This window comes from Argopecten irradians, chromosome 13, assembly GCF_041381155.1.
Source record: "Argopecten irradians isolate NY chromosome 13, Ai_NY, whole genome shotgun sequence".
Lineage (NCBI taxonomy): Eukaryota > Metazoa > Mollusca > Bivalvia > Pectinida > Pectinidae > Argopecten > Argopecten irradians.
The window spans coordinates 34,198,931-34,215,069 of NC_091146.1; the positions used below are offsets into that span (position 1 = coordinate 34,198,931).

At 37.8% G+C, this 16,139-nt stretch overlaps 1 protein-coding gene and 1 pseudogene across 1 annotated transcript in view; both read left to right on the forward strand.

Annotated features, from left to right (window-relative positions):
• The window catches only part of LOC138306379 (uncharacterized), a 481,793-nt gene that overhangs the window by 151,357 nt on the left and 314,297 nt on the right, over nucleotides 1-16,139 (forward strand). The gene's annotated exons all lie outside the window — the stretch shown is intronic.
• Nucleotides 1-16,139, forward strand: part of LOC138306396 (MYCBP-associated protein-like) — a 453,378-nt pseudogene that overhangs the window by 132,738 nt on the left and 304,501 nt on the right.

Here is a 16,139-nt window from a genome sequence, read left to right on the forward strand (position 1 = left end):
GAATTCCGTATTACAGACTTTCATCTACAAACACTTCTTTTCTACCTTCTACTCTTCGCTCTTGGAATAACTTAAAAAACTCTGTTAAGTCAGCAATATCATTGAGCCTTTTTAGAAATTCACTAAAACCGGTTTTTGAATCTTCTCCTTCTTACTTTGGCATTGGTGACCGGAAGTTAAATATATTGCATACAAAACTTAGACATCAATGTAGTTCCCTAAATTACGATTTGTTCAGGATAAACCTTGTGGAAACTCCATGCTGCAACTGTGGACATATTTGTGAGAGTGTACATCACTTTTTTTTCGAATGTAAAAATTATAATGTTGAAAGGAATTTGCTATTGGAAAGCCTAAATAATATGAATTTAAATGTTCTTATTGATTTAAATTTAATCTTGTTTGGAAATGAGGATCTGTCTCTGGAAACGAACACAGGAATATTTTTATATGTTCAAAACTTTATTAAATTAAGCAAAAGATTTTAATATTAGACGAATACCTTTATTGTTATACACCTATCAGTTCTTTTCGATATCTCTTTTGTGTATTTTTGTGTTATCTAGAAATCGACTTAAATCACGTTATTTTAGATATTATGGCAAGTTGGTACTAAGGCGACGATTGCTTATGGATTTGATGGAAGACCTGAACAGCTAGGAGAAAGATTTTAGGAGTGTGATGGACATTCTTTGAGAGGGAAGGCAAAGAACGAGATAATTAGTCCAACTGTTGCCGCAAATTATTATTTATTAATTAAGTCGATTTAGTATTACAATTTTAAGACATTGAATTTTCTTCCTCTCCTTACCCCCCCCCCTCTCTCTCTCTCTTTCTCTCCAAAGTGTTCTTATTTACTATTTAATCATATTTATATATTTCATTACTTTGCATATCATGTTTGTATTCGTTCTGTATTTTGGAAAGGGTGGCAATATAAGTTGCATAAAACTTGTACCCAATCCTTTTGTATATATTTGCAATAAAATATGTTAAATCAGAACTAAATTATTATTTTAAAAATCAGGTTTACCTCGATATATTTTAGCACATGGATATAATATATGTATACAGCACTCGTATACAGTAGACATATCTAGACATATAGTTTGCTAAGTATCGACGAGTTATCTATCTTTACGGGCCCCACCAGCGCCGGTCCCAGTCAGCCCCGGTCCCAGTGAGGGACAGCTCAGCTGTTTGATGCCACTCGAGCAGGGAGTACCGGGTTGTGTTGTACAGTAACTTTAGCGGTCCGGAGCCGCGTGCTCGAACACTCTCCATGCGTCGTAATGTTTACCGAGTCATATGTTGGGATTGTCGCTGCTCCATTGCCTTTCCTTTCGCATTTCAGGGGAGTCAGTTGGTTGTTTTGGCGGAAACCTTTTGGTTCAAAACTACGGTAGCCATGTTTTGTTTACTACGGAGAGTGGTGGATGTTGCGCATGCGTTAAGATTGAACTGCACTGATAGCCGGTCGGGAGGATTTTTAGGATTCCTATAATATATATTAATTTCTTCGCATACAGAGCGATTTTGATGGGAGATTTTATTTTTCTATTTCATAAGAAATTATACTGGATATATTAACACCATTTTTACCGATTTTAGCCCTTCTTTGCCCGACTATTCGCTTTAATATATAATGTATACCGCCTGCCCAAGGATTTATACGTCCTTGCGCCTGCCCAATGCACAGGTTTGAAGCAATGTTGAATCACATTTTGAAAAAAAACATTATTATATTAGGCGACCTCAACTGTGATCTTACTACATCAACACTATCAAACCCACTTATATATAATATATAACAATATGTGAAATCTATAACCTAATATAAGAGCCAACAATCATCCACCCTCATTGATCCCATCTTAGTCAGTTTACCCTGGTCAACATGTGAAAGCGGAGTTATCGAACAACAGCTGAGTGACCATAGGGCGACATAAACATCCTGTTGATTTTAAATATAAATCCACATCTTACAAACAATCTATCTGCTTGTACAAACATGCTGACTTTGTTGAGTTAAATAAGACAAGGAAATTCGTGGAATTTCCATTCCCCGCTTTCAGGACATATTGTAGGTAAACATTATTGAGGTTAGGTTTAACCTTGGTTGAAACATGAAAAAATGAACTGAAGTCTTATTCGGAAGTATGATGTGTAAAATAATTTCCACTGAAAGTGACTATTAAACTTGGCTGAGCTCTTAAGGCATTTAACTTCGATACTAACTTTTAAGAAAATCAGTTTACATTTGTTACAACTATTGCACAGGGAATGGCAGAAAATGACGTTTTTAGTACATCAAAGGGCCATAACTCCACTACATAATGTCGGCCAAAAGCGGCAATCGAACTTAGCCAAGCCATTAAGGCATTTGACCTTGTTACCAAGTTTGAAGAAAATCGGTTAAAATTATAGAGTCATTGCAGGGAAATGGCAGAAAATGATTTTTTTCATTAAATCAAAGGGCCATAACTCTACTAAATAAGGTCTGTCGCAAGTGGCGATCGAACGTTGCCGAGCCCTTACAGCCGTGCTACCCCAACTGAGAACGACGCGTGTAGATGTATTGAATGAGTGTACTCTGTAGCCGTGTTACTTATAGACTCGAGTACTGTCGCCAAATCCACAGGTAAATTGGTACTGGATGCTATATATGCTCCGGCCTCTCATCCAGCTTAACGAAACTGAATGGCTAGTTAGCTTAACCGATCTATATATCATCAACAATGCGTCAGTATCTGCTTAAAAACAAAACAAATATTCTTCAAATTGCATCAACATTCACTTGACTAGTATTTCTTTATTTTAGATATTTTAACAAATCTTCATATTTCTTGTAAAATTGCATATGAAACTCCTTATAGATCTAGCGATGCTCATTACGTAGGGAACCGCCATACCCTGTCCCGGCTGCAGGCTGTGTGCAAAAAGTCAAAACACACGTGGGATTTATAAGATGAGTCCTAAACTGTCCTATATTTAGGATTTTCAATAAGTGGTTTGTAATATTATTACAGCAAAACTGACAAGCTACAAGGTTAGTGACATTTTTTAACCGTACAATTATATATGATTAGCCATAAACTTGGATCTGGTGCCGTACATGTTGTGAGTGATTATTGCAAGCCAACGTATCTGCTATATATTTGATTGCTCTTTACAGTTTGTTGATGATCTCATACTTAACCTCTGTCCATACAAATGTCAGTTTATGTTTCCAGTCAGAGTCACATAAAACACAGTCCAAAATGCAATATGCACAACTAGGGCCCTAGGGGAACCTAGATATGAAATTTGAGACAGATCCCTTAAGTACTTTCTGAGAAATAGCGATAACGAACTTTAACTATCAAAATCCGAGATGGCTGCCTGGCGGCCATCTTGTTGACCGATCGGTCCCAAAATGCCAAAAAAGCGATTTGAATAGCCCACCATCTAGCCCACCATCTGTTGATGGTGGGCTAAAAAGTCCAAAGCACTATGTCCTATATGGAATAAAGTACTGATCACGCATGCACCATTTAGTAAAATATACTATTTTACATATTTTGTGTTAGTGAGACATACATTTACATGAGTAAACACCATTTTTTTTCAAATGATGAGTATCGTTTATTCTCTGTCGGCGATGGAGCATCTTAAAACACATTTGTACCGAAATATACATTTATTTGTGTGGTGACTGTTCCAACTTGAAGACCAGATAAGATACATTTTTTCATATGAAAACGATATAGACAATAATCTATCCCATGTATAATGGTTCATTAAAACTACAGTGGAACTCGGTTAATACGAACTCGAAGGGATCGAGATAAAACTTCGAGTTATCCTAGTGTTCGAATTAAGCGAGTTATCATTTCTACTGACGATATCTTTACTTGGTATATCTAGACTAGTTCCATGTAGTAAAAGGATGTGAACAAGAGAGATGTCAAAATCGCCGATGGTAGTTGCAAAATTATAACAATAAAACCGAGATATATATTTTGAAATGCTGTTCTACAGCAGATTTATGAAAACGGAAATCGGCATTTTCGGCGAACTCGTTGTCCAAAAAATCTCATTTCGAGTTATAAGAACATTTTATGTATGATTTTTGTCATTCGGATCCAAAATTTACTTCGTGTTATCCGAGTTCTTCGAGTTTTCCGAATTCGAATTATCCGAGTTCTTTAAACAAAGATAAAGAGGGATTTCGGCCGGGACCGGCAAAGTACTTCGTATTAAGCCGGGTTGTCGAATTATCCGAGTTCATATCAACCAAGTTCCACTTTACATGCTTCATCCGTGATTCCGGTCGCGTGGCATTATCAGTTCAATTAATACAATGTATATCAGTAAAAAATTTAATTCTCCATAGTTAAAACTTTTATTCCTCGAAAAAGAGATACAGAAAATGAGATAAAAATACTATGTATATACATATATATATACACGTGAACATATATACAATCAAGGAAACATTATCGTAATCTTCTGATTTTACTTATCAGCCATTATAATCATACATGTACAAAACAAATTTACTTATACTGCAGCTATTAATATACCGCTAATTTCATTAGTTTGTAATCATGGTTTTAAAGAAGTTCATAGAATATTCAAAACCTTTTGAATGATATCATTAATCATCATTTTAAGAATACGTAAAGATAAAACAATTATATGTTACAAGGCATTCACTTTTAACAAAATTGGTAATGTCCATTAAAAACACATTTTGAGTCCGATATCGCTATTTGAAGTAGCCATATGTACCGCATTCCTAGCATTAATGTACCACAAAGACGCTAATTGATTACCATTTCGTGTTTGGTTTTAGCTTTGTGTGGCTAAGTCATATTAAATCTAGAAATATACCTGTCTCTCATATCCCTACGGCCCAATAGTCCGAAGGCCAGTTAGTCCTAAGGCCCGTTAGTCCGAAGGTCCGATAGTCCGAGAACAGATAATGTATCTGGAATTTATGCGAACACGGTACTCAAAATAAGACAAAATACTTTGTAGTTAACTTGATAAGATATAAGAGACACGGAAAATGATATTGAAAAACGAAATGTAGCGAATTTTAAAAATTGCGAAAAAGATCATAATCTTGAAATACGTAAACGTTTATGAAGTTAAAGGGTATATACATGTACATTGCAATCACGTTTAACATTTTCCGAGAAAGTAACATTATGGAACCATTTTCATCATTTAAATAAATCAAAGAAAGGGGGAATGAGACGAAAATAAAAGTCGTTAGTCGTTAAATTGAACAATATAGCGACGTACAGTAACTTTCAAGAGCGGGACGCGTGGCAGAACGGACTTGTGTAAAAAAAAAAAAAAATAAAAACCACACACACACCCTCCCTCACACACATACACACACACACAAAACCCAAACATACCGGCCCCTCCTTAAATCAAAAAGGTTATCTATATATGTTGCAATTGATGGTTCACAAGATCAATTGCATTTATGATTAAACTTTTTTTTCTTATTTTACAATAACTCATCTTCGTTACCACAAGAAATTTTAAGACATTACAACTATCAGACACTATATTCAAAGTAGGGATACGTAATGAAAAAAACGTTTTATAGCATATTTTCTCTACCATTACTCCTAGGGTAGTTTTTTTTAAGAGACTGTGCAAAAATTTGATTAATTTGTTAACAGGATCCCCTCCAATATGCTTAATTATCATACTACCGCTAGATAAAATTCAATTCTAGACATTTAGATACATCAAGGACATATATCACTTATAAATCCTTGGATACATGTATATACTTTTAGATAGTATAAGTTTTAAATATTGAACGTAAACGGTTGAAAAATGAATAAACAACAAAGTCGTAATATGTTTCTTGAATTTTAATAGAAACAGTACCATTGTGTGTAATTATTTTACATTGATGACTCTAAATAACGGAACTGTTTTCACTGGGACCTTTTGAATCAAGGCCTGATGTTTGACCGTACACCGCCCAAAAGAGAGCGACTGAATCATTATAAAAAATGAGGCAATAAATCAAATTTCTAGTTGTAATTTTATACAAAATCAAAAATACCATCATCTATAACTCATGTACAGTAGATATAGATGCAGTCGAGGAATAAATACCTCTTATAGCCAACTGATTACGTTGAAGCGTCACTGGTAGACCCAAAGTGTTCAAAAAAGTTCTCCCAGTGAGCTGTTTTCATATATCGTTCAGTTATGGCTGTTTTTTGTAGAGCTGACAAAATTTATGTTTAGGCTCCAAATTTTATGTTCAAGTGGGTTTATCGTTCAGGTAGAGGGGAACCGTTCAGTTTCTCGGCGGTCCATTGTATCGCGCCACAGGGGGGGGGGGGGGGGCTCCTGGACCGCTGGACTCTCTGTGACCGACTGATCATTACCACGTGCGTTCATACGAACGCTTGCCGTCTTCGTCAGTGATTGGTCAGATGGGTAGATTAGGCCACACCCACTGGGAAGGCCTAACTTGGCTTGGCTTACGTATTGTCTAATAGAGAAAAATACAGGTAAGTTGATAACTATTGACATAGACGTGGCAGTGAAAAGTGAATTATACCATTGTAAAGGGAATTATTTAATCTCCATTTTGGTGTATGGTATTAAAATCTGTGTCAAAAAGTGAAGACGAAATCGCCAGTCAAAATTTACTATTGTGTAGCTTACCTAGCCAAGCCACCGAAGTGAAACCATCAGTGGGCGGAGCTAAGCGGATTAGTGTTGTCACTAATCAATAAATACACCTTAGTGCAAAGACGTATAGATGAATCCTTGGAGTGTATAAGGAATGTATATTTACATAATGTAAACTGTGATGGTCATGTTTGTTTATGATATTGTGAAACGTACGTGATATTAAAAGAATATAATGCCAAAAGAGTCGTTGAATTGATTATTACAGTTGTAGACGAAGGACGCAGATGACAATAAATCCTTGATGTTGACGTTATGGATAAAATGAAAAGATGTATGTAATGGCTATTAACCGAAGAGGAGGCATATATCGTGACTATCATCACACAGAAAAACGGAAAAATCATCAAGCCGAATAATAACCTAAACTGCAAGAGTACAAATCTTATATATTGTATAACTTGTCCAACTTGCAACGAAAATGATATCGGCCAAACGGGAAATTCTCTTGCAGAACGGGTGCGTGTCCATAAACAACCGATACGCACACCAGAGACAAGAAAAAATTCCGCTTAGTGAACATTTAGATATATGCGGGATCGGAACGTTTAGAACATTCCCTTTTCACTAGATGCCAGGTCCCTGCAATATAAAACGCAAAAGCAAGGAAGGCATGTTTATAAAACTTTTTGAACTTTTTTTCTTTCCTTATTTACCGCTAATTTATCATTTTATGGACATATAACATATTTTCCTAATATTTTGGTGTCGCTGTACACTTTATATACGTGCGTTTGATATAAAGGCGAACTTACCTCTTGCTTTTTGAGATATGCACTGTAATAATATATATTTGTATACATATATAAAATTGGTTAAAAAGAAAATGTGTACTTTACTCAATTGCTTGTAAATTGCTGAATAAAACGGATTAAAAACGTATAGTGTATTGGACCTTTTTAATGATAAGCATTAATTTTATTTTGTGTCACTATTTTGCAACAATAATTCACGTTATCATTAAAAGGTAAATTGTATGTTAATTATGTCCAGATATGATTAATAGTTTTAAAAACTTTTAATCTGGACATAATAGCAGATAGCAATTTTCAATAATCTGTAAAACTTGGATTTTACAAGACTTAGCTGACGACGTTTTTACCTGGAGTAAGTGCTGAACACTATTTAGCCTTGAAAACATGTGTATATATATCAGTCTGGACTGAGATTTAGATAGCATATGATGTAAATTTCAGTGTAATAAAAAAACAGCATAATGTAACACTATCTTTTTACGAGTAAAATCCCAAAATTTAGCATGAATATATCTAGAATCCGTGTTTTTATTTCAAACTTCTGTTATAACGATGCAAACACGGCACAGTTTTTGAGTAAAAATAAAATGTGGACGGTTATAAGTTATGTGATATTGGAGTAACAGTACCGAACTTATACCGAAAATAATATGTATATCTATATTGTTGCCTTTGAAACTTTATCCATAACGTTTCCTAAAAAGCAGAAATACATCAATGGTATTTCTGATATATTTTCCAAAATTACAGTTTAAGTGTAGATTTAAATTCATTATTTCAAAATTATACTAAATCCTTAAAATAGTATATTCATTGTCGACCGTTTTGTATATCATACCGATATTTAATAGTATGATATATGAACATTTATCGTATAATCCAAAAGTAACCACATAAAGTGTTCAAATGAAAGTTGAAATTACTTGTATACAGGCATTATAAATAGATATAATATCTTGTACCTTTTTAAAACTATACTAAGTGATATTTAAATAAGTATATTTAGTGTGATATTGTTGTACATTTAGATTCGAAATGGTGAAAATACATGCTTAGAATTTTTCTTAATACCTTAGAAATTACGGAAGATTTCTATATGCCACGATTCCGTAATTACAGTACTAGACTGGAATAATTAAGGTAAAATCTTTAGTTGAAATAGTTCAACCATTTTTGTTTCTGAATAAGTCACCTTCCATTTTTGTTTTACCTTTGTACGACATATATATTTGTGTATGTAATGTATGTTCCTAGGTATGATCAGGTATATTTTATTTCCATTTGCTTTTACATCTTCCTTTTAAAAATGGAGGTGACAATAAAAAAACCTAGAGCATAGATGTACGGGGTTTCCATAATTCAAATCACAAGCCAATTAACGGATGTCCTAACCTAATTGACAGTAAGACAATAGCAAGTACTCGATATAGTCCACCGAATAGCAAATTGCCCGCGGCCAGGTAATTAAAGGTGAGTTCGATGAATGGCGCTGTGTACAGGTAAACAACATCCTGGTCCAGGTATTACATAACCATCAAACCAAAAGCATGGCTAATTATATATCTTTAATATCGGTGTGTCTACTCGTATATTGATTAAGACTTGAAAGCGACCGCACGGTCTGAAAAAATAGTTTGTTTTGCTTAATATCTTAATTATTTGATCTTTTATAATATCAAAAATAAATTCTTTCTACCACATGTCGAAACGTATTACGGTATTGTAATAAATTTATTCGGTTAGCAACACACAACACAATGTTTGTAATGATCAATCATCGGTGTGTACGTATGTTAAGCATCATATCCTTGATGCTTTAATCAAGGATTTCTTAAATTGTTACGTAAAATTTCATTTTAAAGTCACAAACTTTGCAATTGTTATTCACAATGTATCAAAGATACAGAATAAAGGAAAATATTATCTAATTAAAGCTTATTCGTTGCTAAACTCCTCGACAAAAAATCTGAAACTTTTATTTCTGTGTGGATTTTCTTTCATAATTACACGAAGATACCTGCTATTAGAGCATAAATTAGAGTATTTGAAATATCGAATTTCACTCTTTAAGTTATTTATATTCGAGCCAAAGTTATTGTACGATTAACTTCACTCAAAAGTAATCATAAAAAATCTTTGATCGGCTTTTCCTGTGACCGTCGATGTAAGTGATAGCACATCAGTTATAGTACAGCTATGAGCCACGGACTATTATGACGTCACACGGTTTAGATGTAGAAAATATGCATAATCGGGTGGTCAGAAAATTTGACCTCGATATCGGCAGTTTACAGGTTATTCCGGTCGCGCGCGGCACGGAGAGGTTTCTACACGGTCTAACAAAGCCATTTCCAGCATAAACTGAAAATCCACACAGAAATAAAAGTTACCGATTTTTTGTCGAGGAGTTCAGCAACGAATACGCTTTAATTAGATAATATTTTCCTGTAGTCTGTATCTTTGATACATTGTGAATTGCAAAGTTTGTGACTGTAGAATGAAATTTTACGTACCAATTGAAAAAATCCTTGATTATGTAGTAGCTATGGTTTCAAGGAAGACACCAATGCTGTTGTCGGGTTCACTTCATTTATTCATTAAAATAATACCCTGTAACATGAATTACATCATATTACCATTTAATATACAGTTATCTATATACATACAATTATACGGCTATACTCATATGTTCAATATTACTTTACATGTTCTAACGGATAGTTAACCAGTTCGTTATCAGAACATATATAATAGCAATTAACAACATCTATATGTATAGATGGCAACTATTACATAACTATAGCATATATAAAAATACCCACCTCTTCAGTGTGAAGAGGGTTTCACCGGACCGTCGTCCGACGAGCTCAAACCACTCGTTTTATACTGTTGAAATAATAAAACAATACAATTAATTAAAACAATACGAATACCATCGAAATCATTCTCCGTCTGAATAATTATGCCCGATATTAAAATTTATCGAAATTCAAAAAATGATAAGTTACTTTTAAATAAACGATTACCATAATCAAATATATTAAATAGATATTATATTATATTATGATGATAATAATATTTAAACTACATACAGGTACTTACAATTATGTATTGGGCTAATTTCCTATGAGTCTGCAATCAGTTCATCTACTAGAGATCGATGTTGCCTCTTGGTCATCCAAACCCCAAGTGACCAATACCCCAGATAAACTACCCAACATTCACTCGACGTAGACAATAGACTAATACCATATAAGGACACAAATATGATTGACATACACATTACGTCACATTCACATAACTCATCGCTCTCACTTACACGTGCCTTTTTCCGCGCGCGCGCCAACGATCTTGTCGCATTGCGTATCCGCGACCCGCGACTATCGCTACACGGACCATACGCGAACGCGCACTAAAATATAACGTATACAAAATAAAAGTAGTAAAATAACACTACTACATTCTCCCCTCCTTCGATGGAAGCTGTCCCCATCTATATGTCAAGGACAAACTATAAACAAAATAAATGAAATTACAATACGATAAAAGAATATACAACAAAAATCTTAATTTCAGCCACAAAATTCATCCCGTACTCCCCCGCTCGTAAAGAAGATGCCCTCATCTTCCGCAAGGGTTTCCAAAATAACATTACAACATGGTTACAAGTATCCAATGACAAAAGAAAAAAAAACTAAGTGCTTAAAATTTTTAGCATTGCCTGTTGAGCAGCCGAAGGCATATCCCGAAAGGACGCTGAAGATACCATGTCCACCAGAAATAAAGCCTTCATTTTCCAGTCCGGCACCGTTTCAACAGGTTGCTGTGAACATACAAACTCGCCAGAGGTCATCCAATTAGGCGGTCGTCTGTTCCTTGTCGATCTCCTTGGCACTAGAATCTCCGGTTCAGGCAAATTAACATTTCCCTGTACTGCATCAGCAGCTGCATTCTCCGGTTCAGATTCCGACGTTTCCACATCAACGAAACCAGTGCGAGGTCCAGGAATACGTACCGTGTCATTGCTCGACCGGATACTATCCTGCGTGGGTGGCCGCTGAACATCGGAATTAATATCCATGCCCACAACATCCTCATCGGAACTGTCGCTACTATCGTTCCCGGACAGTGGTTCGACGAGTTCCGCCACAGATTCCTTTCGAAGTGGTTCACGTTCCAGCCTCGACCTCCTTATACGTGGAACTGGTCGAGGTGGAAGTTCAGGAAGTGGTTCCTTATCTATTTCCACAGGTATCGCTCCAATGGGAAGTAGATGGTTCCGATGGAGGGTTTTTGATTTCCCCTTCCCGTCTTCCCTCTGTATTGTGTATACAGGAATGTCTCCATTGGGCTGACTCTTTACGATGTACACGTCAGGTTCCCATCGATCCGCTAGCTTATGTCGTCCCTCAAAGGCCAGTACTTTGACAAGAACTCGGTCTCCCGGTTCCAAAACGGCTTCCCTACTACGAAGATCGTAGTCTGCCTTCTGTCGACTCTGCGATTCCCGAGCCTTCTTACTTGCCAAGCTAAACGAATGAGACATCCTGTTCCTTAAATTCTTAATATAATCCGGTAAAGAACGTGAAGTAGGTTCCTCAACAAATCCACACAAAAGATCAACTGGTAAACGCGGTTGTCGTCCGAAACATTAGATGGAATGGCGAATATCCAGTAGTCTTGTGCCTTGTGCAGTTATAAGCTAACGTTAGAGATCCTACGTAGCTTTTCCAATCCTTTTTTTGATGAGGCTCCAGTGTTCCCAACATGTCAATAAGGGTCCGATTAAATCGCTCACACATCCCATTCCCACTAGGGTGGTATGGCGTCGTCCTTGATTTGGCGATGTGTAGTGTGTCACATAAGCTCTCGATTACCTTCCCCTCAAAGTTAGCGCCTTGGTCGGAATGTAACCTCCGTGGAATTCCGTAATGCTCAATAAATCCTTGAAGCGCCTCAGCAGTCGCTTTAGCAGACTGGCTACGGGTAGGTATCGCTTTAGCGTACCGCGTGAAGTGATCAGTAATTACCAACACATCCTGGAACCCGCCTTTGGAAACTTCCAATTTCAAGAAATCCATACACACCAAGTCCATGGGCTGGGTGGTGACAATGCTTACCAACGGTGCCTTGACATCAATCTTAGACTTCCTGAAGAGACATCTTTGACATTCCTTTAGCCACTTCTCCACGTCTTTGGTCATGCCAGGCCAAAAAAATCTATCCCGCAGCAATGATAACGTTCTATCGCGTCCTGGGTGGCCCGTATCATTATGTAACGACGTCAACACTTGCTCGCGCATGGAAGCCGGCAGTACAAGTTGGTCTACTTCGCCCTCTTCATCAGACATGTGTCTATACAGCACACCACGTTTCAATTTCCAGCTATCCCAGCATCTCTTAAGGGTGGCGCTCTCTGGAATAGCGGATAACCTCTTTCGTGACGGCTTCAGGTTCTGCCTTATGACTGGCAACCATTCCCCAATGACATCATCATCTGCCTGTAACTTTCTCCATTCACGTGCTGTCATCGTGCGGAAACCATGTTCGTCTTCAACTTCAAATGTATCTAATGCCTCTGCTGACAAACTCAAACATTCTACCAAGGGTCCACTACAGGTAACTGCTCCCTTACACACTGCTTGCACAGACTCTGCCGAAATGCTACATCCCGGAAGTCGTGACAAAGCATCCGCATCGGCATTGTTCCTTCCTGGTCGATACTTTATCTCGAAGTTGTATGCTGATAAAGCGGACAGCCATCTATGCCCCGTCGCATCAAGCTTAGCCTTAGATAGGACGTAGGTCAAAGGGTTGTTGTCCGTTAAAACTGTAAATTTCTGTCCATATAAATGATCATGAAACTTCTCCGTAATAGCCCATTTCAACGCCAAGAACTCCAGTTTATGAGCTGGGTAATTCCTTTCCGATTTACCTAATCCTCGGCTGGCGTAGCAAATAGGTCTCAAATGTCCATCCTGCTCTTGATAAAGAACAGCTCCTAGTCCCTGGGTACTCGCATCCGTGTGCAGCTCAAACGGCCGGCTGTAATTAGCATAACCAAGGACAGGTGGGTTGCACAGTGCATCCTTCAGACTCTGAAATGCAGTAGCCTGTTCAGACGTCCACATCCATTTAACGGTACCCACATCGGACTTCACTCTACCCTTTTTTCTTCTTATCTCTTGTTGGTGGCAATAAGTTGGTTAAAGGCCGCGCAATCTTTGCAAAATCCTTTACGAACTTTCTGTAATATCCCGCGAACCCTAAAAACTGACGTAATTCCTCAGGATTAGTTGGTGTCGGCCAATCTCGTACCTTCTCAATCTTCTTTGGGTCAGCCTCAATTCCATCAGGTGTAACAATATGTCCCACGTAGGCAACTCTGTTCATGAAGAACTGACATTTCTTAGATGCAAGTTTCAATCCGTTGTCTCGTAATCTCTGAAAAACCTTTCCTAACCTCTCCAAATGCTCATCATAGGTCCTTGAGAAGATAATTAAATCATCAAGATATATCAAACAAATGGCAAGGTGTAGGTCTCCCATACATCGTTCCATTAAGCGCTGAAACGTCGCAGGAGCATTTGTAAGTCCAAATGGCATCCTTGTAAACTCGTAAAATCCTAATGGGCCAACAGAAAACGCAGTACGCTCCTTGTGTTCATCCTCAAGCTCGATCTGATGATAACCCGATTTTAAATCCAACACGGTAAAGTAATGCGATCCAGCTAAACAATCCAGAATATCCTCCACTCGTGGTAAAGCATATGAATCCCGTATGGTTCTCTGATTCAACTGACGGAAATCTACACACATTCTCAATGATCCGTCTTTCTTTCTTACCAAAACAACGTTCGAAGACCAAGGACTGTGTGATGGCTTAATGACTCCTGCAGATAGCAATTGTTGAAGATGAGTCTTGACTTCATCGTACATAGAAGGCGGTATCCTCCTGTGACGTTGTTTAAAAGCAACTGCATCCGTCAAATCGATTCGATGTTTCACGAGACCAGTACATCCAAGATCAGTGTCCCCATGTGAGAATATATCCTCGTAGGTCCTTAATGAGTTTCTTTCCAATACGCAATTCATCTTCGGTAACAGCTGAATTTGAAAAGTCTATCTTGTCCATAAACGACTGAAGTATTCCCATCTCGTCATCAGATTTAGGCAACTCTTGTACAACCACCGGCTGTATTTCACACAAAACGGCCTTAGGAGGAATTTACAAATGTCCTTGTGGTTAAATTGGAAAGCTGGATATCTAGCGGTTGTGTGTTATCACAATCGTAGGAGAATACAGTAGGCGTAACGTCTATATCCTTCGACAGTTTAGAACGTTCCGTAGGCTGAATGATAGCGCAAGTAGTCGGATAAGCACTTCGCTGATCTATGTATCCCTTTAGAGTAACCGTAGAATTGGGCTTCAAAATACAATCCATGTTTCCTGCATTCTTAACAAGACCAATGCTGTTACGATTCCTCGCTAAATCCCGGTCCCTCAACGTCATACAACGAAACGCTAAAAACCATGGCGTATCCTCCCCTTCTGTAGATACTTCGGTCCTTTCTTCCTTCGACAATCTCCTAATACATCCAAAACATTTGTCCCGAACAAAACTGGTACCTTCGAGTTATAATTGCTGTTAGGAACAACCAACAATAAACAGCTCTGCTCAGCTGATCCAGGTAATCCTTCAAACTTGACATTCGTCTCAATCAATCCCGAATACGGCAACTGTTGTCCATCTGCACACTCAATAGCAAGTAGTTCACCAACAGACTGTAATTCCAGATGACTCAAATGGCTTTCATAAAATCGTTGACTCACCGTAGACACCGTCGCGCCTGTATCCAGTAAAGCTCTGGTTCCAGTGCCATCTACTGTGACATCTACCTCATTAGCATTGCCAATCATCCGTGCACCAGTAGTCCTCTTCCGTCCGTCCGGACCTTGTATTCGGAAATCTATGAGCGGTCCGTCTTCATAGACTCCTTCCCTTTTACCGAACTCCGCGAGTGATCCAATATTACTCGGCATCGCGCTCTAATATGTCCCGGCTGCCTGCATCTCCAGCAGATAACATCAGGTTTCTTTCCTAATGACTCATCATCCCCATCAGACTTATCCTGAGATGGCCTAGAATGGTAAACAGATCCTTTTCCATAATTGTTTGAATTCCCTCTATTCCGGTTACGATGATCTCGGCTGTTCTTCCAAGATACCGCGCCTCCGTCAGACATCTGTTTCTCTAACCTCTGAATAGCGGCAGACAACTGGTTTACCATAGATTTCAAGTCATCCTTCTCATCCTTCGTCTCTCCTTCAACCACAGAATGAACAGTAGCTGTCGCCATCGCAGATTTACCACCATCTCTTGACCTCTCCATAGACCTGACTGCAATGCACAATTCCTCAAAGTCAGAAATAGAATCATGTTTGTGGCCGGTTATGTCTCTCAACTCCTGTCTCAATCCTGACCAGAACTTGTTGTGTAACCTCTTATTACGCTCTGCGGGTCCTATAGCAGCATCAGCCCTCAGCAACAAGTCCTCAAGCCTACAAGCCCACTCTGTCACGGTCTCTTTAGGTTGTTGATGCGCTGCATAGAAGTTCTCCAGCAAAGTCTCCTGATCATCAACAATACCATACAAGCTTCT